This window comes from Protopterus annectens, chromosome 16.part0 (assembly GCF_019279795.1).
Source record: "Protopterus annectens isolate FY-2018-M chromosome 16.part0, PAN1.0, whole genome shotgun sequence".
In the NCBI taxonomy this organism is placed as follows: Eukaryota; Metazoa; Chordata; order Ceratodontiformes; family Protopteridae; genus Protopterus; species Protopterus annectens.
Window position 1 is genome coordinate 365,940,916 of NC_056750.1, and position 23,575 is coordinate 365,964,490.

Genomic DNA, 23,575 nt, shown 5'->3' on the forward strand with positions numbered 1-23,575 from the left:
GGAAGACCATTTTCCTAGTAGCTATTACTTCCACTCGAAGAATTTCGGAATTACATGCCTTGTCCATCAAAGCCCCTTACTTGATTTTTCATAACAACAGAGTAACGCTGAGAAAAAAATCCTTCATTCCTACTTAAGGTTTGTTCTGAAACAAATCTTAACCAGACTATAGAATTACCTGTGTTTTTTCACAAATATAAAAACAAAATGGAACACATTGCACAAACTTGATGTCAATAGGCAACTTTGATTCTATTTAGATAGGACTAAGGACTTCAGAAAGTCAGATCAACTTTTTGTCTCCTTTTCAGATTCAAAGAAGGGTACTCCGGTGGTAAAAACCACTTTGTCAAAATGGTTGTCAGATTGTATTTCTTTCACATACAGCTATATGCACATGGCACTAAATCATAAAGTTAAGGCTCACTCAACCAGGGCAGTTTCCACATCTTCAGCCTTTCTTGCAAGGCTACCTATAGATACCATTTGTGCAGCAGCCACATGGTCCTCACCTCATACCTTTATCACTCATTACAAATTGGATAGGACCTCCAGGGACAGGGCCTCCTTTGGTTCTGTAGTTCTGAGGAATATACTTCCATGAGCCACCCAAGAAGATGGTGCTTGGGACGTTAACCCATGTGAGAATGAAGGCAAGATAGAACAACTTTACATAAAGTAGTTATGTACTCACCATAACATTCCATGTGAGTTCATCTCGCCTTCATTCTTATGTCCCACCCACCAACCCATTACCTTTAAAGTTTTAAGGGCTGGGAAGTTTAGACATATCTTACTGATGCTTTATCCTTATCTAGGGTATTCTTATCTCAATGCCTATGTACTTTAGTTATCAGTATGATTGGGCAAACAAGATCTGAGGGAAGCACTATTGCATCATGGGATAGGGAGTAGGCCATGAGCTGTTTGAAGACCTCAAGCTTTAGCATCTGGCTGAGTCGGAGCCGAGGATCTGCTCCAAACCCATCAGTGAGAATGAAGACGAGATGAACAACTCACATGGAACATTATGATGAGTACATAACTTCTTTTTTCTAAACATTAGATACGTTGCTTGGGAAGGGTGGCCATGGTGGTGCAGTGGTTAGCATTGCTGCCTCACAGCAAGAGGTTCTCCGGTTCGATCCTTGACTAAGGTGCCTTCTGTGCGGAGTCTGCATGTCCTCCCTGTGGTCACGTGGGTTTCCTCTGGGTGCTCCAGTTTCCTCCCACATCCCAAAGACATGCTGTAGGTGGATTGGAAACTCTAGATTGGCTCTAGGTGTGAGTGAGTGCGTGCATATGTGTGTGTGCCTTCTGTGGAAGATTGGGCACTGGGCTGGCAACTTGACACTGCAAAAACTCCACTGCCAATCATGAGCGGACAGGTGATCCACTGTGGCGACCCCTAACCGGTAAAAAGCCGAAAGAAGAAGAAAAAGATACTTTGTTTGGGAAAATGTTGTAACCCTTTGCTTTTAGAGTTCCTGAAATAAATATGTGCATTAAATCATTTGGGCACAAAAAGCCTTTCTTACGTGACCTTTGAAACTGAATCTTTCCAGTTGTTGGAAAGATTTTGTTTTTTGGTGGACAATAAAAAAGATGTTTCACAATGGCATGAATATGTGCTTGCTAGAGTACATAACCAAAATAAAAAAACAGTAACTGTGCAACTCAGAACTGCTGAGGTGACTGAGGCTGAAAGTAAAGTGTTTTTCAAAAGATTGCATTCAAGTATTGAGACCGTTGCAATAAAAAATGATAAAAAAGTTTGCCTTCATATAAAGCTATTTCTGACCCCCCCCCCTTATTAGAAATACTGAATATCTGAAAGTCAAACTGTACACAAGTTACTTGCATTAAAGACCTTAACTTGGTATGCGACATCACTAGAACTTGCTGGCGGGACAGATTTGTTTTCCAGAGGTTACCCCACCTTTGGAATAGGCTCCCTCTCCATGTTAAACAGAGCACCTTGTTGGCCCTCTTTAAGAGCAATCTGGATGATTGGATTGGTAACAGAAAATTGACCCTTTGGCTCCCACCATTGTCCCTCCTGGATGGAGGCAACAAAAGGAAAAAAAGTCTGGTAACTTCCTACTTGCTGGAGAGACAGACTTGTCTCACATAGGTTGCCTCACATTTGAAACAAACTTCCAATTCAAGTTAGTAAAGCCCCTTGTTGACCTTATTTAAGCATAACTTGGCAATTGGATGGGCAACCAGAAATTCACCCCTGGGGTTCTACCTGAGTCCTTCTTGGACCGGGGCAGCAGGTACTGATTTTAGAGTCTGCTTGAAACAGACACCCTTGGGAACAAGGGTTGAACTTGGCTAGGCTTGTAAGGGCCCTAGGGCCATTAGTGTAGTAATCTCCTATGATTCTATAAGAGAAGTTTATGGGCTTGAGAATGGGAAAGCTCCAGCAATACTATTTATAATTATGATGAACTGAAAAAGGAGACCTGCAAGGTATGCTGTCTACTCAAATATGTGTTATTTTTGTGGAAATGCAGCATCTTATTAGTGAGTGTAATAAAATAAGGTGTTTCTAATATGCAGAAAGAAGGCATACTGTAAAAACACTTGTAAGCTGAAATGTATAAAATGTATGGGGGGCATCTTTGTCTCACTGGAGGTAATGAATAAAGAAGATTACATATTTTGTCTGAAAATTAAATAATGTGAGAAGATGGGGATTTTTTTTACAGAATGAATGTACTGAAAATGAAAATTGTATTAAAAATTATTTTGAGTAAGTTAAAGAAAAGAGAACAAAGTGAGGACTGTGTTGTAATACAGAATATGTATAAAGTATTGACAAATAAAATGAAGGAGAATAAAATGAAGATGGTGAAGATGAAAGCGACCGAATTAAAAAAAATCCACAGAAGACAGAGTAAAATACAGAAAAAGAACAAAAATAGTGTAATAAAAGGAGTCATATTCTCACCATTAAACATTTTAATAAAAACATAGTATTTTTGTTTGTTTGCTTTTCATATGGTTATATGATAATGCTTATTTTGACCTTCTTAAGCTTTTTTAATAGAAAAAGAAAGCTAAAAGAGGTAAAGACAAAATATGAAAGAAAGGGAAGCGGAAGCATATCGACAGTATTCACTAATGTAAATTATATAAAGAATAAAGCAGGATGCCTTACAGTGCTTGAATGGAGTAAAAAAGGGTAAACGACAGTATGGGCCAAATTCCAAATGAAAGTTGTGCAGACAGTGCTGATGAGTCCACAAAAGTAGACAGTGGGTGTACATGTGAATCTGAAGTTGTCTAGTAAAGGAGTGACACAAACAAACATATGCCCATTTCCACAGCAGTACATTATTCAAAAATGCCAATAAATGTCATCAAATTCTACCTATGAAAAACTGTGGAGGTCAAAAGATTCAGAAAAAAAATGTCCAGAAATAGAAGCAAAATGGCAAGAATACTTTTTGTTGCACCAACAGTCCCACAGGAGGAGATGCTGCAGGCCGTGGTAGAGGACAACATGTAGATGTGGCCAATAGCCAGAAAATGCCTAGCATGAGGATAGACCAGGTCTCAGTTATGTCACTTCTCAGGTCAGAAAATTAAAGATAGATACAGGCTGGATAAAGAAATGGTGCAATCTGTCAGTAGGGTGTGTGCAACCCACAAATCACCATACAGTCTGTAGGGTAATATTGTCTCACTAGAAACCAAGGCTTGCCTCTCACTTGGTATACTGGTCTCTGGGCCATTCCAGTAGTACACTGTAGATACTGTAGGAGTGTCCCAGACAGGTGCATGTCACACATTACGAAAGTTCCTGGCAGTTATGTGGTGTAAGGCACACTGAAGAAAGGTGAATTGCAGTAGCACACTCTTTTGCCACAGCCAATCTCCCTCAGGTCTTCAGTGCAACAGATAGCAGCCACATACTAATAAAAAAAAATATCTGATTCAGAAGGTAAAGCTTCTATAACCAGAAGGGGTGACCATCTCTCAAGCATCAGGTAGTTTAGTCAGCAAATGGCCTTAGCCTAAATATCACAACAGTATACTCTGGCAGAGTACAGAATGACTCCATATGTAGGGATAGTGCCCTATGGGCAATGTTTACAGAAAGAGGTGTTTTGAAAAGGCATCTTATAGGTAGTGATGCAGTTATGTGAATGTGTATGTCTGTGCCTGCAACACTGCAACCTGCACTGCAGAACTAATTGTTTTATATAAAAAAACAGGTCACAGCAGTTATCCATTGGAGTCGTGGCTGATGGTACCCATAATAAATCAATCCATGCCCTCTAAGGATGCATATAATAAAGCACATTCCACAAGAGAAAGTATATAGTTTGATGAAAGCTTGATTCAGATGGCAGGATACTGCTGATGGTGCACTACAGCATGAACTACACAAACTTACACGGATAGTCACCAAGTGTAACATGTTGCAAATATGTTAATAGCTAAACATAGTGGCCTGCTAGCGTATGGTATTGGTGAATTACCTCATGAACTCCAAGTAACTTGAATGGAAACAATGACAGGCACCACCAGTAGATCGGGAATATGCAGGTGAGGTGCTATCATGGAGTGGGTGGTACAGACAATGTCTATAAGACCAAGCACAGGTGACCTGGCAAAGTCTGATTTGCAGCTCCAAGCCATAATATGCCACATGTGCATGTGTAAGCACAGCAAAAAGTGATGCCAGTTCATGTATGGTCAATGTCCAAAGCACCATATAACAAGTACATCTGTGTGTGACCTGTATTTGCTGCTAGATTCAACATGTACAGTGTACACAACAGACAGATTTGTAGTTGTATGGCAAACACGTTGGCGGGAGCCAACCACCACAAGGTATAAATATTGGTAGTCAGACACCATTGGCAGGATATGTGTATTAACAATGCCAGGGAAATGTTGTGACTGTATGCCCCCATACTGTTGTTGGTCAGCCTGCTGAAAGAAGTAGGTTTCCATGTACACATAACTTTAACCATGAACTCAGCTAAGCAAGCAAGATAGAAAGGACAATTACACTTACGAACATGTGCAGGGAAGATACCTGTGGGTAATACGCTGGTACCAGTACTACGATAGTATGCTACAGACACCTGCAGGATAATACACATAAGCCATCAAACAGCAGCACCATCCACAGCAGGTGGTGAGCTACAGTGCATGCAGTGACACAGAATGGAATGACATATGGGTATGGTAACATAAGGGCAGTACGGCCATGACATGGCCATGTAGGTTTGCAACTTCTACTGTAGTATACATGTGTGACAGGAGTACATCTATATTTACTGTCACTGTCAATTGTAACAGGAGAGACAGGAATGTCATTGAACACATATACACATAAGCCCTCTGTACAGGTCACAATGGCATGCAATGCAAAGCATGAGAAACAGGATGGAAAGGTAGGGCACTCATACAGGAAAACAGGCAGTGAGGGCATTGTGTCAACACCAACCTGTAGGAATTTTCAACATGGAAGAGGTCTGCTTGTATGTGGTGTAGATAAGTAGTGATCACAGAACAGATGTGGCAGTATATAGATAAAAATATTTTATTGTGGTGGCACACATTACAGATCCTATGGGAGCACATGATGTTCCTAACAAGCATAAGTAGTGGACAGCAGACAAACAACATTAAACCATATAGTGAAAATGGCTGCAGTAAGAGTGCCTTGTGGTATGACAGCTGCAATATACCTACGCATACTGTGCCAGATATGAAACACAGTGGCACAATGGCAGTGAACAACATACACAAAAAATAGAAGCAGCCATACATCTATCCCAGTGGAGAGTAACAACTACATAGAATAGTAAACAGGATCCACTTAACAGCTTGTGGCATCAGAGAGGTGTAATATCATACATATTGACTGGGTGGCACAGCAGTTATTACCACAAGTAGGTAGCACAAAAGTTATCATTACTATAGACAGGTGTGTACATAGTGACACAGTTAAAAGTGACAATATGTGAGATGCATCTCACAGATAAAAACATCTACATTGTCAGCCACTACCATGTCTATGTCTGCCCCTGGCAGATGATGAGTTGTCATGTACCGAGACAGCAGTGAAATATCACCATTGCTACCAGGGGATGAATGATACTTTGGGTCCAACAGCACTTCTGTATGGATGATGGTGACCATCCATGAGTGATGTGGGATCATTACTGCTAGATACATCACCTAGTGGATGCTGTGCAGCTGGCTGGATAACAGAAAGTGGGTAATGGGCAGCATGCCCATAGCTATGCATACCTCTAAACTGAGAGGAATGAGCTATAATTTAGGTCATCGCACATATGGTGAGTACAACTCTCTGAGTCTCCACGTTACATGAACAGGTCCTGCTGTGAACACACTGTGCAATGTCTGTCATGACATCTACATGATTTCCAATGTTATCTGTGAGCTCTGAATGGCACCTTTCAAAACTGTTGTGTCGCACAATGTGGTGCCATGCTACATAATCAGTTGTCTCCACTGCAGCATTGTGTGCTATATGGATGCAATGATGCAGCCATTCATTTGACTGTAGCAGCAGTGTGAAGACCTGCAGAGATTCATCCATGTCTAAGCATCAGATGATTATGGGCACCTCTGTGGAGTGAGGCTGTCTACCAGGTGCATGATGACTGGACTGCCATGAGCTGACCCTGGCATTTCTTGGTGGCCTCATACTCAGCAGACACAGTATCAATAGCATCATGTGACATTTATGTGATAGTTGGGTAGGATGCTGTGCTGTGTGTGGACATTGTGGCCAGCATGAGCCTGTGCATGCTTTTATCCTGTACTGTGTCCTGTTTATCATGTGATATGCTAACTGTCAACAACATCACCTTCTATATCAAGGTCAGTTGAAATAGATGGACAGGACAGTTGTCCAGCAGGAGCTACAAATGGATAAACAGCACACTCTTACAAGTAGGTCCCTACTCATAAGCAAATATACATATTTGCATGAGACTTCCTGATGCAAAATAACTGTGAAGGAAGTCTGAAAGGCATGTATACTTACATAAATTGCTTTCCACATCTGGCACTTTTTGTGAGGGACTTAAAAGTAACTAAAGGCTAACATCATATTAATACAGGACAGACTTATATACTCTAGATGTATTTGTGGATGCAGCTTTCCTAGTCTCTCATTTGCTTCTGCAGCAGTAGGTGACCACAAATGCACAAAACATGTCTATTACCATTATCGCAATACTGGCATGGTTAACTTACAGGTTATATGCAATAACCTTAATGCCTTACCTCTGCATTGGGGGTAGTCTAACAACAATGTCCCTTCTATGAATATAATGGGCAACACCTTGGCTCTGCTGGGCACAAGAAACTCCTCTGTAACATTAAGTGGTGGTGGTTGAGGTCTGCCAATAGTGTTTTCTCTCTCTCTCTCTCTCTGTGGTTTGCTCGATGCCATGCTTACCTTCCAGCATAGTCAGTCATGTTCATGGCACATTGTCTACAAACTCTCATGGTGTGCTCATGACTTCTACTGTATTAACATCACCCTAAATATACAAATGGCAGCTCCTATCATCATAACATCTCACTAGTCCAGCAGCATGAAAACTGAGGGCTTCTTGTACGACTTCATTCTCTCATACAATAAAGTTACCCTCTGTCTCCCATGGGCCAGATATCTAAAACAGCTATAGAATACACAGCCTGTCAACTAGAAGCCATATGCACACAGCCCATTACACTGTAACTCCACATTGTCTGGGATGGTAAAAATGTACAACACTAAGATGCACTATATTATTACAAGGGCTGTGGCCAGATATACATCAGGGATAGCATGCAGTTGTTACTATACAATAATCATAACACTGCAGAAAAGCACACAAACCATGTATTGACAATTGTTTTGTGTCTGAAAAAACAGTGTTATACAGTTATGTATGACATACACAGCCACAAGTGGATGCATGTGCCAAAAATACATATTACTGTAGCTGAACAGTGTGCTGTACAATGGAAAATAACCATTGCGCATGTCAAATTATACAGTAGAGTTGCAACTGTGAAACATTATTGTGCCAATGTAAAAACATACATTGATTAAAATATCAGAAACTGTTACTCAATGTTGTCATGAAGCTATTGTCTGTGCCATACATACACCATGGTTATCAATATTCAGGTGTAAGAAACAAATGTATACCATTATTTGCTGTTTAAATTCTAATTATGCCACAAATAATCACTGAGGTTAATTAGCATGGAATGTTGTAGAATTGCACTAGTTGCTAATTGCATAAAGAGGCACATCCAGTTAGCTAACATCAGCGCCTGATTCCATAAGTATACAAATGAGTTTGCAATAGTGAATGTTACAGACATCCTTCATGAAATAATGTATCTCTTTGCATACTTAGGCAGATTAGAATTTGATATCACCACTAGCAAGGTGAGAAAATGGTGTGTGTGTGTGTGTGTGTGTGTGTGTGTGTGTGTGTGTGTGTGTGTGTGTGTGTGTGTGTGTGTGTGTGTGTGTGTGTGTGTTAAACACACACAAGGCAAGGTTGCAGCTGCAGTTCACCAACAGTGTATTGCACCATAAAATAAATTAAAAGAAACATAAGCACTTTTGTTATACAAAATACATAACTTCATCAGATAAAAGCCAACATTCAAATAGGCCCATATATATATGACTTGCATTATCACATGACAAACACCAATTAATGAATCTAAGCAACAATGTATAAAAATGTATAAAAACAGTTAAAAACACATATAACCATTAGTAGATTCCCCAGGGGGGGGGGAATATATATATATATATATATATATATGTATGTATATATATATATATATATATATATATATATATATATATATATATATATATATATATACATATGAAAATAATGCATACATATGAATGTGAAAAGTACATATTTTAAAACTAACTAAAAATTTTAATATATAAGTATAAATATGTGTGTATAAATCCATGTGTGTGTGTGTGTGTGTGTGTGTGTGTGTGTGTGTGTGTGTGTGTGTGTGTGTGTGTGTGTGTGTGTGTGTGATGTAGGATGGCTGTGTGTGCTATACAGGAGCATGCAAAATTCAAAAACTGGTAAGTCTAACAACTTGAAGTAATTCATTATACGTGATGGACTGCTAGCAGTTGTGTAGAAAAATGGAGAATGGCAACTGTTAGTTCAACGGGTCAGGTCTGTGTACTTAACTGGACCGAGACTGAAACCTTGGTTACACTGCATTGTCTTCACTGGATATGAGGTTAAAATGAGGGATCCAAGAAGAGCTTTTCCAAAGTCTGATGTATGGAAGGAGACCACTCATCACCTCTGCCATCAGATGGACATCTCTATTAGATGGGTATCCATATTAGGCAGTGGTATGACAACCTGCACCAAAGGATGAGACCCATAATGGAGGTGTGATTGGGAGAAGTTCAGTGAGATCTGCTGGAGGACTAAGGTAGGTAGTAGGATACCTATACTAACACTTAGCATACCAGAGTAGTATAATGTGTAGACAGAGTGATTTCATAAAAATAGCCTGTAGCCATGCATATGCTAGTATAACAACATGCCACCTAGGAGGAATATGTGTTGGATTATTTCATATTTGTGATTAACGGAAGGGGATTGTAAAACTTTTATGTAGTAATTGGTAATAGTTTTAAATGGAAAAATATACAACTAAATTAATAGTCTCTTATTTTTAACTCATATATAATATTATATATATATATATATATATATATATATATATATATATATATATAATATTATATACATTATTGATAAGTCATGGTTGCTTTTGACTAGTGTTTTTCTGACTTTTTAAGTATTGGTAGGTAGAGAGATAGTATAATAGTTTATCTATTCTATAGGGAAACTACAAATTTTGTTGTCCATGGTTGATTGTGTTTTATTTGTTATATATGCAGTTACAGTTGCAGACTTGTTTTTGTTTTTATTTATGAGTTTTAGTAGTTTAGTTTGTTGAAAGGAAGAATTCAAAAAATGTAGAGTGTTAAGATAATGTTGGAGGAATGCATGACAGCCTTATATATAATTAAATTAATATGGTAGATAAATGTGTCATATTATCTTTTAAAATCATTTTAAATACACAGTATGGATAGTTTCAATCTATTATCTATTAATGTAAACAGATTAAATAATGGCAACAAAAGGAAATCAGTGATGAGATATCTAAAATTAAAGAAAGGGGACATTATATTCTTGCAAGAGACTCTATAGATAAAGATGTATGATATGTAAATAACTTAGGTTATGAAATGTTATCTCCTTCTTTTAGCAAAAAGAGAAGAGGAATTGCCATACTTTGGAGTAAATCTACTGTAATGCTTAAGGTCTTGGACTCTATTAATAGTCCCAAATGAATGTATACATTTGTAATTAAATATAATGGCAAACTGTATATATTACCTAATTTTTGCTGGATACCTGGAATAGGTGCAAACGTGGCTAAAGATCACTTAAACTTACTACAAAGTCATTAGAAGAGTAATTTTAGCAGGGGATTTTAACTGCATATCTGATATAGAAGATACAAGTGAACAGAAGAAAGCTAAAATACTGGCATCAGCTAAGGCACTAAATAGATGGATTAGTAATAATAATTTAGGTGATTTAATAATAAAAGCAGAAGATAAGTCATTGTTCCTCACTCATTTTTATGAGCATGGGAAGCAAACTAGAATTGATAGGCTTTATGCCTCTACAGATTTACACAATAAAGTAAATTATATTAAAACTACTTGTCCTTTATCTGATCATAATGCACTATCCATTAATATATTAATGGATATAAGGAAATTTCAGATTATTTATAGAATCCCAGTATATATGATGAAATTAAATGAATTTGAAGAGTTGTCTTAAGAAACAAATTGAGATTTGTTTTTATGTTTGAATGATAATGGTCAGGTTAGTAAAGTCATACTATGGGACTTCTTAAAATGCATATTAAAGATAGAATGGAAATATGGGCTAACAATAGAATGAAAGAGTGGGATAAAGAGTTGTTAGAAATAGAAGATGAAGGGGGTTTGGCCAAGATGCAGAGGAGATAGAAGCAGAATTCTTCAGCTCTGCTATATTTGTAATATTTTCTGACAGGAAATTTTATTTCTTAGTTATCGGACTTTATTTTTACTTCAAAAATGTAATAGTTGAAACTTTTCTCCATGATAAAAATTATCTCAATATTCTTATTTTTTCCTGTCAAACAACTGAGAGATATTTCTTCTGACAAGGTGAGTTATTCAAAAACTAACTCTCAAGATTCTACACTCAAGAAGGAACTTCAAATGGTTTGACCAATATGCAGGAACTAGCAACAAAAATAGACAAAATGGACATTAAGTTAGACAACTTCAAAGAAAAATGTACAAAGCAGATGGAGCAAATACAGGAGTCTCTTAACCAACAGAAGGTACAAATAACAGAATAGAAAAAGCTATGAATGATGCTGAAAAAAAACTGTCAGAAGAAGAAAATAATACAGATTACTTATTAAAACAGAACACACTTTTGTCAAACAAAATTGATGATCTGAAAAACAGATCTCGAACAAATAATATCCATATTTTCGGTCTACCAGAGAAAATTTAAGGTAATAATATAACAAGTTTTTTAACAGTTGGTTAACAAGGCTCTATCTAAAGCTAAAAACACTGCCTCCATGGGACCAGATGGTGTCCCAGGCTGTGTCATATGCGAGCTCCAAAAAGAATTAACGCCACATCTTAATACCCTGTTCAGTCTCAACCTCTCCACAGGATATGTGCCCATAGAATGGCACACGGCAACGGTGGTCCCACTACACAAGGGTGGGGCCACAACTGACCCTGGGAACTACCGACCAATAAGCCTGACCAGTCTGATCTGTAAGGCTATGGAGCGAATCATTATAGAACTCATAAATGGAGAGATTGGGAACCTCCAGTCACTGGACCCCACACAGTTCGGCTTTGTCAAAGGCAGATCATGCCTCCTGAACCTGGTGGATTTCTTTGAGACAGTTACTCAGGCTATAGATAAGGGAAAGGAGGTACACACGGCTTACCTTGACCTTGCTAAAGCATTTGACACCATTCCCCATTCAGGTATTATTGATAAGCTCACCGTCCTGGGCATAAACCCTTGCGTCACAAGATGGATCACAAACTGGCTCTCAGACAGATCCCATAAAGTAAGAGTAGCGAGATCTATGTCTGAATCCAGACCAGTAACGAGTGGTGTGCCTCAGGGCTCTGTCCTGGGGCCCATCCTGTTTGGCATATACTTCTCAGAAGTACAGGCAAGCACGAAAGGGCTGTGGCTGACTAGGTTTGCGGACGACTGCAAACTGGGTGCTATAATAGAGTCTCCAGCTGACATGGAGTTCCTCCAGAAAGGCCTAAATGAGACTGATGCATGGTGTCAAAGCCATGGTCTCAAGCTAAATGCAACAAAATGTGTAGTAATCCCCTTTGGAAAAAACAGAGTACCCGCAAACTACAACGTAGGAGGTAATCCCCTGAAATCTGAAGAAGAAATAAGGGATCTAGGGACCCAAGTAGATAGTCAGCTTTCCTTTGATAACCATGTTGCCAAAGTGGTTAGAAAATCCTTCTATGTGACCCATCTGATCACAAAAGGGTTCGCATCAAGATCTAAGGATGTAATGGTGCCCCTCTACCCTTCCCTCATCAGACCTATTATTGAGTGCAATGCACCAATTGGAATGTACCTGGCTAGACATCTCCAGCAGCTGGAGAGACCACAGAGGTACCTAACCAAGAGGATTACTGGCCTCAAACAGTTGCCCTATGCAGCATGATTGAAAAAGCTAAGACTGTTCTCTGTTGCATACCGCTTTCTCAGAGGCGATCTCTGTCTAACGTACAGAGCCATGTCCAACCCAGAATTGTTGAACATGCTTCATCTTAGCAAAACCAAATCTACTCGAGCTACACGCTCTAGGGATATAAACCTCAACACAACAATGAATAGAACATGCTGGAGGGATAGATTCCCTTCGCAGAGACTTCCCTTACTATGGAACAGGGTCCCGATCTACATAAGACAGAGCCCCTCACTATCACTCTTCAAGAGGAACCTTGATGAGTGGATGGGTGACAGAAAGTTCACACCAGGGATCACACCAAAAGCAGTACTAAATAGGGGCCAAGGGTACTAGCTGCTAGTACAAGGGTATAGGGAACTACTGGCTGGGCTAATATATGCCTTCGGGCAGATAGCCCAATACCAACCTATGAACCTATGAGCATCTTGGCTCTCCAGTACACATGAATTACCTGAAGCCATGTCATATGAGATCGAGAGGGCACATAGGTCTCCTTCCATAGCTTCAACTGATAAAAATAGTGTTCGTAGGTCTGTAATAGTTAGATTTCTCTCATCGCATGATAAAGAACTGATTCTTAAAAGTGCATGGGCAAAATCACCAATTAAACTAAATGATAGCCTGGATAAATGGGAAGGGTTGCATCAGGAAGGGCATCTGGCGTAAAATTTTGCCATATCACACATGCAGAAAACTGTACAGAAATTCATACTGGATCAGTCGAGGCCCAATTTAACAACGACCGCCACAAGTACTGTTGGCCAACAGGGTGCTGGCGGAAATTGGGCTACTGTTGGCCGAAGGAGGAGGAGAAGAGGCGGAAGGCATGCCCAAAGGCAGGTATGGGCTAGGACTGTGATAGTGAGGGTCGGAACTTTGAATGTTGGCAGTATGACTGGTATAGGGAGGGAGCTAGCTGATATGATGAACCGAAGGACGGTTGGTATATTGTGTGTGCAAGAGACCAGATGGAAGGGGAGCAAGGCTAGGTGTATTGGAGGTGGTTTCAAATTGTTTTATCATGGTGTGGATGGGAGGAGAAATGGCATAGACATTATCCTGAAGGAAGAGTATGCTAAGAGTGTTTTGGAGGTGAAAAGAGTGTCGGATAGAGTGATGTTTATGAAGCTGGAAATTGATGGTGTAATGATGAATGTTGTTAGTGCATATGCTCCACAAGTTGGGTGTGCGATGGATGAGAAAGAAAAATTTTGGAATGAGTTGGATGAAGTGGTGATGACTGTACCCAAGGGTGAGAGACTGGTGATTGGAGCAGATTTCAATGGGCATGTTGGTGAAGGGAGCAGAGGGGACGAGGAAGTGATGGGTAGGTATGGTGTTAAGCAAAGGAATGCAGAAGGTCAGATGGTAGTGGATTTTGTGAAAAGGATGGACATGGCTGTGATGAATACATATTTTAACAAGAGGTAGGAGCATAGGGTGACATACAAGAGTGGAGGAAAATGCACACTGGTGGATTATATCTTATGTAGAAGGGCCAATCTGAAGGAGATTGGAGACTGTAAAATGGTGGCTGGGGAAAGTGTAGTTAGGATAGTGGTTTGTAGGATGACATTGGTGATCAAGAAGAGGAGGATGAGTGTGAGGGCAGTACCAAGGATCAAATGGTGGAAATTGAAAAAGGGTAATTGTGAGATGAGGTTTAGGGAAGAGTTAAGACAGGCACTGAGTGGCAGTGAAGAGTTACTGAATAGCTGGGTAACTACAGCAGAGCTAGTAAGAGAGATGGCTAGAAGGGTGCTTGGTGTGACATCTGGAAAGTGGAAGGAGGACAAGGAGACCTGGTGGTGAATGAATAAGTACAGGAGAGTATACAGAGAAAGAGGGTGGCAAAGAAGAAGTGGGATTGTCAAAGAGATGAAGAAAGTAGACAAGAGTATAAGGGGATGAGGTGCATGGCAAAGACAGAGGTGGTGAAGGCTAAGGATAAGGCGTATGAAGAGTTGTATAAAAGGTTGGACACTAAGGAGGGAGAAAAGGACCTGTACCAATTGGCTAGACAGAGGGACCGAGCTAGTAAAGATGTGCAGCAGGTAAGGGTGATAAAGATAATGAGGGAAACATACTCACAAGCAAAGAGAGTGTGTTGAGCATATGGAAAGAGTACTTTGAGGGGTTGATGAATGAAGAGAATGATTGGGAGAGAAGGTTGGATGATGTGCAGATAGTGAATCATGAAGTGCAGTGGATTAGCAAGGAGGAAGTAAGGATAGCTATGAAGAGGATGAAGAACGGAAAGGCCGTTGGTCCAGATGACATACCTATGGAAGCATGGAGGTGTTTAGGTGAAATGGCAGTGGAGTTTTTAACTAGATTGTTTAATGAAATCTTGGAAAGTGAGAGGATGCCTGAGGAATGGAGAAAAAGTGTTTTGGTACCGATTTTTAAGAATAAGGGTGATGTGCAGAGCTGTAGTAACTACAGAGGGATTAAACTGATCAGTCACAGCATGAAGTTATGGGAAAGAGTAGTGGAAGCTAGGTTAAGAAGGGAGGTGATGATTAGTGATCAGCAGTATGGTTTCATGCCAGGAAAGAGCACTACAGATGCGATGTTTTGCTCTGAGAGTGTTGATGGAGAAGTATAGAGAAGGTCAGAAGGAGTTGCATTGTGTCTTTGTGGATTTAGAGAAAGCATATGACAGGGTGCCTAGAGAGGAGTTGTGGTATTGTATGAGGAAGTTGGGAGTGTCAGAGAAGATTGTAAGAGTGGTACAGGATATGTACGAGGGTAGTGTGACAGCAGTGAGGTCTGCGGTGGGAGTGAAGGATACGTTTAAGGTGGAGGTGGGATTACATCAAGGATCAGCTCTGAACCCTTTCTTATTTGCAATGGTGATGGACAGGTTGACAGACGAGATAAGACAGGAGTCTCCGTGGACTATGATGTTTGCAGATGACATTGTGATCTGTAGTGAGAGTAGGGAACAGGTGGAGGAGACCCCGGAGAGGTGGAGATATGCTCTAGAGAGAAGAGGAATGAAGATCAGCAGGACTAAGACAGAATATATATGTGTGAATGAGAGGCAGGATAGAGGAATGGTGAGGATGCAGGGAGTAGAGGTGGTGAAGGTGAATGAGTTTAAGTACTTGGGATCAACAGTTCAGAGTAATGGTGAGTGTGGAAGAGAGGTGAAGAAGAGAGTACAGGCAGGATGGAGTGGGTGGAGAAGAGTGTCAGGAGTGATTTGTGACAGACTAGTACCACTAAGAGTGAAAGGGAAGGTCTACAAGAGGGTAGTGTGACCAGCTATGTTATACGGGTTGGAGACAGTGGCACTGACAAAAAGGCAGGAGTCAGAGCTTGACGTGGCAGAGTTGAAGATGTTAAGATTTGCACTGGGTGTGACGAGGATGGACAGGATTAGGAGTAAGTATATTAGAGGGTCAGCCCAGGTTGGAAGGTTTGGAGACAAAGCCAGAGAGGCAAGATTACATTGGTTTGGACATGTGCTGAGGAGGGATGCAGAGTATATTGGGAAAAAAATGCTAAGGATGAAGCTGCCAGGTAACAGGAAAAGAGGAAGGCCTAAGATAAGGTTTATGGATGTGGTGAGAGAGGACATGCGGGTGGTTGGTGTGACAGAGCAAGATGCAGAGGACAGGAGGAAATGGAAACAGTTGATCTGCTGTGGCGACCCCAGTGGGAGCAGCCGAAAGAAGAAGAAGAATAAGATTTGACAATGACTGTTCTTCGACAGTAATTTCAAAAAGGAAATGTTTTCTACCGTTAAAGAACTGAAAAAGAAGCAGATCAAAGTTCACCTACCTTTTCCAGCAAGACTAAAAATATTTCTTCCTGATGAGAGAAGAAACTTCAAGGACCTAGACTGTGTTTTAACCTTTATAAAAAACAAAAAAATAATTGACCAGTCTGAAGAAATGAAATGGAATACTAGTTCCATGAAAAGAATGTCAGAAAGAAATGTATGGAAAAATGTGGAAAAGAAGAAGAAATTAAAACACAAATTACTTTTCACCTACTAGTCTATATGTTCTTTTACAGGATTCATTTCAGTCAACTATCATATGGATTTTATACTATGGAAAAAAAAAGAGTAACTTCATCAAGCTTTTTTTCCACAAAATAGATTTATCATACTCAGTAAAGGTAATACCAAACATTTTTTTCCTATATATATTTGTATACATATCAAAATGAACTATTTATTTCCTGTCAAAACTAAAGGTTTACTTATTCTCAGCTTAGGAATGCGAGTCATCATGCTAACAACTTATGCTTGCTTATTTAGACTGACAACAGTGAAGTGGACATGATAACTATTGAATAAGCGTATAGATAATTGGTAGATATGATATGATATGCAAGTGTTGCTTTTAGGAGTCTGCTTCATGTTTTGAATATAGTTCTCTTGATATGTGAGTTGTTCAGGACAGAGGTTCCGTCCCATTGAATTAAGTCATATGTATGGTGTTTTGAACATATGAGACCCTGAAGTGGTTCTTTCCTGGGCTCTTTTCATTTGAGTTTGCTCGTCAACAGTTCTTCTATTTGCTTAGAATTGTGTGTATTGTGCTCAGAGCATCTCAGGGTGATCTGCGGGGCTTTTTTTTTCTAGATATTGTATGGTTCAGGAATCAGTAAGTGAAGCCTTTCATGTGCAACGTTTCCCATTGCAGGAGGCTTCCCTGTTTTTTTTTTTTTTGAATGGCTGGATGCTGACAGAATTGTACTGACTTCTAGAGGTGAGACACTAAAGTTAAGGAAGTAATCGTGAGGAGGCTATCACTAGTAGTGGTGTTTTGAACTGCCGAGAAGGAAAACTCTCATGATAAGTTGATGGATTCTCTGCCTGAGCTGTGCCTGTGATGAGCTTGCAAGTGGATGCTGGGCTGGTTGTTGGGAGGTGCACACAAACTGTATATATAAAAGAAAGGGTGAGTAAATAGAACAAATAATGCAATGAACGAAAATTTTATCAGACTGATTGTAGATGTGGTGCCTCATTTGTTTATACTTTTGGTGGTTGTGATTATTGAAGTGCTTTGGGGATGAATTTTGGAGTAATATTCTAGTGATAGTTGGTTTATATGAGCTGGCGACTGATTTGCATGATGTGTGTTGGGTTGATTTTAGAATAATTGACAGATTCATGTAATGGGTCGTGTAATGTTTTGCCTCTCTTGGAAGTTGGTGTAGGGAATGACAGCTGCGAATGAACCCATACTATAGCTCATTTGTTGTGTAGTTGACTTGGGGTTTGTGGATGACGTGGTTGGTGGAAGAAACAGTTTGGGATAAGTTGTGAGACTGGAACTTGAAGAGATGAGGGACATTAATTGAGTGATATTCATGGTGGGGATGATTGCTGAGAGGCACCACAAGTGAAAACTTTTATTTGAAAACTAAAAGCGCTTAATGTGAGAAATCCATGCTTTCTGTACTTAAACATGTGATAAAGCAGCTCTGAGGAGAAAATTTTTACGTGGCTCGTGAAGTATTGTGTAAACCTTCCTGCCTTAACCAAAATGCACTGTACAATATTATGTAAATTTCTTAAACAGAAAAGTACAATAGATTTTTTTTTGAATATCACTTGTCAGGTTTCTGTTTGTATTTTCACATATTCTGGCTATTTTTACACACAATATATTGTTGTATGACTTTTACTGATTATACCTCTGTTTTACATTCAAAGGAAAGATTATGTGCTTGCTTTGCAAAGCCATTCTATATGCCAGATGTTCTAATTTCATTGCTTATAAAGAAATAGCATTATATAATACTACTCTTATGTTCTGACACACAAATCATCAAAAGTAAATATTCTGAAAATACAGTTTTGTGTTTAAGTTGATATAATGCATTGTGATAATACATTTTTTCAATATTTTAACATAGAAAATACACTATAGCCATTGCTTCGGATCAGCTCATTACTTATTCAAATTTAGATCAAAATGGGTTTTTGTACGCTAAAAGGAGGTCTTCTCCTTAACTTGAAAACTAAGTATTCAAGAAAGGTATAAAACTTTTTACAGTTATGCTAAACTTATTGAGAACCATGATAGTTATGATATAAAAATGTTGGCTTTGCTTTGTCGGATGTCAGGATTGTACAAAGACATGCAAAACTTATGGTGTATGATAATGTTTGTGCTCACCACACATTTACACATTTTCTTAACTAGTGTATAAGCAGCAACTCTTTACCAACAATAGTCTGCTTCATTATACATCCTCCTTCAGTTTATATATTTGTCACATATTCGTTTCAGTTCCATTACTGTTTTTTTATGATCAAAAGAAGGGAAAAGGAAGGCAAAAGCAGAAAAAAAGAAGAGGAAAACTATTACTTTTACACTGAAAGAATAGTACAAAGTGCAAAGTTTATAATATCCAGAGGCTCTTCTATAGTAATAATGGGAAGGAGAAAAAAGAAAAGAAGGGAAAAAGAAAAAAAGAGGAAGAAATGAAGACAGAGGGGAAGGGGAAGAAGAAAAGAAGAGGGAGAGGAAGGAAGGAAAAAGAAAAAGAGGAGAAGCCCTAAGGGGTAATCTGATCTAGAGATGAAAGGTCTAAGATCAGAAAGACAAACTAAAATACGTAATAGGATTTGAGATGTAAGTCCCAATCATTTATTTATCAAATGGTCTGTCTTAATAGAAGTCTCATTGACATGATAGATAACATTCGCACCTCTGACTTCTGGAAGATCATGAAATTTATTCTCACATCAAGTGGTTGTGTTTATTTTCAATACTGGCACAGCACTGTAGCTAAAAGAGAACATACACTTTTAAATATTAGCTTACATATGAGATGTACTGATTACTCTTTTATTTTTGTAGCCTCTACTCAAAATAAAGACCATATTTTGAAACACTACTTTATCAAAGATTTATATCTTCCTAACACTGTATGCATTATCAGTACCTCTTTTATACAGAAATAAGGCAAATGGCAGAGGATATGATCATATACTCTATACCCTATATATGTGAAACAGAGAAGGCTTTAAGGTTTTCTAACTCTAATAATAGCAAAATAAGGGACCACTCAAGAAAAGAACATCATAGAGATAGTAACATTTCGTTATAATGAAACCATACTGCTATCTCAAAACTGGGATGATATGATTTTATAACAGGTATATTTATCACACATCATAAAAATAAATCTTAAAAGTGAAAGGGTAGTAGACAGGGAGCCAAAATAATATGTAAATGGAATAGAAAATACATACATTTATAACTTTTAAATGTCAACTATAACTTTTTCAAATTCATTAAAACTGAAGCTGACTGCTGATTTTGTGGTTCTCGTTCCAATACTTATGCAGAAAAAACTGTCCTAATGGTTATTGTATATGTTATATGAACACAATGTATAGGGTATGACACACGCCAAAAAAAAAAGAGTGGTTAATTTTGAAGTAATCCCTCAGGGCAATTGGCTCAATGCTCATTTATGAACTTGCATGTGACAATGTCTTTTCTAGAAAATTTACATCGGCTTTGTTTATTTAACAACCTGAAGTGTTACCTAGTCTTATTCAGATATTCCTCTTGATCTAAGAAAATTCATAATACAGGGGATGTGATTTTGTGCAGATGCCAGAAATAACTGATAATAACCAATAAGTAAAAGAATGAAGGAGATATGAAAAGACAAAGAGGAAAAAAAGAAAAGGGTGAAAGAATAAAACAAAAGACACAATGGTTAGACTCCATAGGGTAAGTCTAGTTAGATTTATTTTATGAATAACTAGTAAAATAATTGAAAACACTGGTGATACCAAGGTAAAAACCACCTAGACTTTATTTAAATAAAACAAATGACTGACTAAGTGCTTTCACCCGTATAGGGCATCTTCAGAGTCAGTTTTTTTACATCTAAACACAGCTTTTAAGTACTCATTTCAATCAACACATAATTAATTGCAATGAAGCTGTCCTTTAAACTTTTTTGTTTTAACCCTTAACTGTCATTTAATATAGTTGTAATAATAATCTTTTTATATGTAAAAAACACCAAGTATCCAATAACAAACAAGTGTTGTTTCAATACCTAAACTCAAAACATACATTTAAAATGTTTAAATTAGATTATATATCTATGAATGTATGAAAAAAAAAATATATATATATATATATATATATATATATATATATATATATATATATATATATATATACATTATATTTAAAGTAAATAAAAATGTATAATATACCAATGTACATAAAGGCACATATATCTCATGTATCTAACTAAAAAGTCAATACTCTGTTGTTAACTATTAGATACAGGCTCCCTTATGTTTCAATATACATGCTAGGGATAAGGTGTCATTAATGCCAGGTGTACTGCGTAGTTGCCATAAGCATTCCTTGACTTCTAAAATGGTTTTATAATCACCACCAAACTCCTTAGTGTATAATTTATATATAACAAAAAATAAAAACTTTTTATAGTTAATACAATCTTTACTGTGATTGTACAATGAATTAGTTAGTTTCTTGTTTTTGATATCCCTGTCATGTTCCATAATTCTTTGTCTCAGCTTTCTTGTGGTCATGCCAATATAGAAAGCTGGACAAGATAAACAAGTAGCCACATATATGACCATTTTGGTGTTACAATTGCAATAACCTGGACTCCTCAAAGACCTCTTGAAATTACCCTCTTGAACATATGGGCCATCATTTATGTATTTACATTTTTACAATTACCACATTTAACCATCCTGACAGGCCTTTGACCAGTGGGCGTAGGTGCTCTTTCCAAAAATTCTTTAATATTCAAACCCCTACTGTTGATAAAGAAGGGATCCTTTCCTAATATATCCTGCATGTCTGTGGGGAGTACACTTTGCCAGGTCCATTGAATAATGTTTTTGACATCAATGGTTGTGGTGTTATATTGTAAAACCATACCTGTTTGAACATTCGTAACTTGTGTTTAAGGATATTGTTGTTCTCTATATCCCTTTGGCTGTCTAACAAAATAGGCCTAAAATCTGTGACTCTTCTTCCAATAATGTCCTGTTTAACCTTAGTGAGTAAATCCATAGGATAGCCCCTTTGTACAAATAAATCAATCAGTGCCTCCAGTTCTTCCAGGAATCTGTTGTCCTCACTAACTATACATTATAACCTAATCATCTGGCCTTTGGCCACGTTTCTCTTTACATAATGAGGGTGGCAACTGTCATAATGTAAAAATGTATTGCTGTATGTCTTCTTCCTAAATAATTTGGATTCTATCTTCCCGTCTTTGATGTATAAACGTAAATCCAAAAAGTCGATGGTATTTCTATTCACCTTGTTGGTGAATTTTGCAAATGTTGTGGTGTTATTCAGATAGCCTATAAAGTCATCCAACTCATCTCGAGAGCCTTTCCAAAGGAACAGTATGTCGTCCAAGAATCTTAGATAAATAATCATCTGGGATCTATAATCAGATGTCAAAACGTACTGTTCCTCCCATTTAGCTAATACTAAGTTAGCATAAATGGGCGCACATTTAGTGCCCATAGCAACCTCAGTGGATTGCTTATAAAATTCACCTTCAAAGCCAATAGAATTGTTTTTCAATACAATCCGCATCAAATCAACGAGAAGACTTCTCTTTACCTGATGCATATGGCTATATTTAGCTAAACTGCTAGCAAACCAATCTAATCCAATGTCATGGGGAATCACTGAAAACAAATTTACTATGTCGACAGTTACAAACAAGAATTCCCCTAAATTTGTATTAGGTAGGGTCCTAAGGCAGTTCAAACAGTGCCAAGAATCTTTCAATATGTGTGGTATATTGTCAAGAATCTTTTTATTCGTAATGTCTATATACGCTGCTAATGGTTCCGTTTTTGATCCCCTAGCCGCCACTACTGGTCTAAAAGGGGGGGTTTATAATATTTTTATGAATCTTGGGGATTCCAAATAAGCTGGGCATAACTGGATGTTCCACTAGCAAATAGTTGTATTAATCATAATTAATTATTCCTTCACAAAGGAATTCATAAAGTTGCCAGTCAATCTTTGTATATGTCCTTTGAACTTCAAATTTGGAAACCAATTCATAGGTATTGGAGTCATGTAGAATATTCTGCATGTTCCAGGAGTAATCGGTGTTCGTCATAATGACTACACCACCCCCTTTGTCTGGTTTCATGACCTTATATTCATTACTAGATGAAAGATCTTTTAAACAAAATTCTTCAGCAGATGTTAGATTTTTGTTGTTATTGGGTGACTTTTTGTCAATCAGTCTCCTGATCTGGGTAGTACACAGACGTTCAAATGCTAATATCAAAGGGTTGCTAGGTGGTACAAACACACTACTTCTTTTAAGTGTAAAAGTTTGTGTCTCTCTGTCAATGTTGTGCTTGTTACCAAAAAACAACCTTAGGTTTAACTGCCTAGTGTACAACTTTAAGATGATAAGTAATTTACTAATGTCATGTTTGAAAACTGTAACAAACGAAAAACCCTTTTTCATTAAACTCAAATGATTTTTAGAAATATCTAAACCAGAATAGTTATAGATATGAAAAGATTTGTCACCAATTGTAATAGGGCCCTCGTGGCTATTAGTAACCAAAATTTGAGTTAAAGGAGTAGCAAAAGGACCAAAAGAGGTGTCTGATGGTAAATCACAGTTAACCAGTGGGCCATCCTTAGTATTAGGGGTAGGG